Source organism: Montipora foliosa, chromosome 11 (genome assembly GCF_036669935.1).
Source record: "Montipora foliosa isolate CH-2021 chromosome 11, ASM3666993v2, whole genome shotgun sequence".
NCBI classification, from domain to species: domain Eukaryota; kingdom Metazoa; phylum Cnidaria; class Anthozoa; order Scleractinia; family Acroporidae; genus Montipora; species Montipora foliosa.
The window spans coordinates 27,252,008-27,254,209 of NC_090879.1; positions in this window are offsets into that span (position 1 = coordinate 27,252,008).

Genomic DNA, 2,202 nt, shown 5'->3' on the forward strand with positions numbered 1-2,202 from the left:
TCTTATTATTTCGAAGCTCATTACCTGAAGTACTTTATTAAGAACGAGTTCAACAACGGCTGGACCAGTGTCAGCAAAATACAGGGTTCAGTAGCTCTCATATACCGAGCTCTGTTTTCGTTAATCATTACACATATACCGGAAACTCAAATCGTTAATCATTACATTACAGTTTCTGTTCTAAACTTCGGTGTAACGAGCAATTTGCTCAGACATTTAGAGGGAACAAAGACTCTGAGTTCGAGAATCAGACCGCACATCCTAATTCCTCCATTTGCACATAGCCACAATTCCTTGCACCTTTCATCTTATCGCAATCAAAATTCCTTGTGTTTCGAAGAAAAATTATTTCTCCCGATTAGAGAGCTGCCTCGTTCATTCGCTTCAGGCTCACTCACTGCGGCAGCAAAAGACTTGAGTTTTATGATATAGGTGGTATTGCCATGCATACGACTTGCTTTACATCGGAGGCTATCGTGAAAATCGCTGATAGATAGTCACGATGAACAATGTACCCAAGGTGTAGCTTTGTAAGTACTTCCTGCCGTATAATAAAACGAAAATAATTCAATTATTGGAAAATTATAGACGAACGATCGATGTTTCGGCCATATCACACGGCCTTCATCAGGAAACTGCCTATGACACACTTGCCTGGGGTAATAGATATTTCAACACACTTCATTTCTTCGTTTGCTAAATGTTAAAATTTTCACTCAAGTAACGGAAATTTACGAATAGAATACCAGAAGAGGCAGTAGATAAGTCGCAAATTACGGTCATTAAACATTCCTATTCAAAATAACCTAAGACCATGCGTCTTAAAGAAATTCTAAGCGTTAAAAATGATCTTCGAAGTAAATACAAAAATTTGAACAATCTAGCTAAAGCCTGGTTTTCAATAGCGAAGCAAGCACACTACAAGCGCAAAAAGTGATTTGTTCAGTTGCAGTTTTGAATATATAGCGGAAATCGTTCTATCATCAGCTCTGTGATATCACGTTGTTTTGACTCCTGCATTATCACAAATAAACGGAAAATGTAATTACGCCCGCTAAAGACAAAAAAAAAAAGTCTGTGGCTTTAAGAATACCCGACGATTCACATATAAGCCTTACTGCCTGTAAACATGCTTATAATTATCTGACTAAACCAGTGCGCTTATTTTTTCTGCTCTCAGAGCTTTACGGCAGGGGAAGTATGGGAAACAAAGCAGTCGAAAACGAAAAACTTAGCACGAAGCACCCAAAAGGTCGAAATCGAACTGAGCACCCTAAGTCGAAAACGAAGTCGAATCCCAACTCGAAAATGAAGCACTCAAAACTCGAAAATGAAGCATCCAAATTCGAAAACGAAGCACCCTATTTAAGCCATTAGAAGATCGCTTTGACAAGAGGCAAAGACCAAATTTGTTATTGTTAATCAGAATAAAAATCAAGTTTTTGGTAAAGATAGTTTTTCTGCTGTTTCTCACTGTATCCTTGAGTTGAGAGAATTGGCTACGCAGCTTCAATGACACACTTGCCGGGGCTAATAGATATTTCAACACACTTCATTCCTTCGTTTGCTAAGTATTAAAATCTTCACTCAAGTAACGGAAATTTACAAATAGAATACCATATAGTAGAGGCAGTAGATAAGTCGCAAATTAAGGTCATTAAACATTCCTATTCAAAATAACCTAAGATCTTGCGTCTTAAAGAAATTCTAAGCGTTAAAAATGATCTTCGAAGTAAATACAAAAAATTGAACAATCTAAAGCCTGGTTTTCACTAGCGAAGCAAGCACAAGCACAAACATGAGAACCTTATGCTAGCGAAAACGAATGTCGAAATAAGAATTAAATAACAACCACGGCATCCGCCATTTTGTTCAAATGATCAGAGGCGGAGAATCTGCAACGAGTGCTTTAATTGGCCAGACGTAGCAAATTTCCTTGTGCTTATGCTGCGTTTCGTTTTCACACGACGCAAGGAAAAGGAACAATTTTGATCCTGATGCTTGTGCTTTCGCTTGTGCTTATGCTTGCGTCATTTCCGTTTTCATGGTGAAATAAGCGCTCTTATGCTTTGTGCGTGTCCTTGCGCTTTGTGCTTGCGTCGCTAGGCTTAAGTGCAACCGGGCTTTGCTTTTGCACCCTTTTCTTTTTGGGTTATAGAGTTATTTTTAAAGGAGACCAACGCCTATTGTATGTTTTCGTTT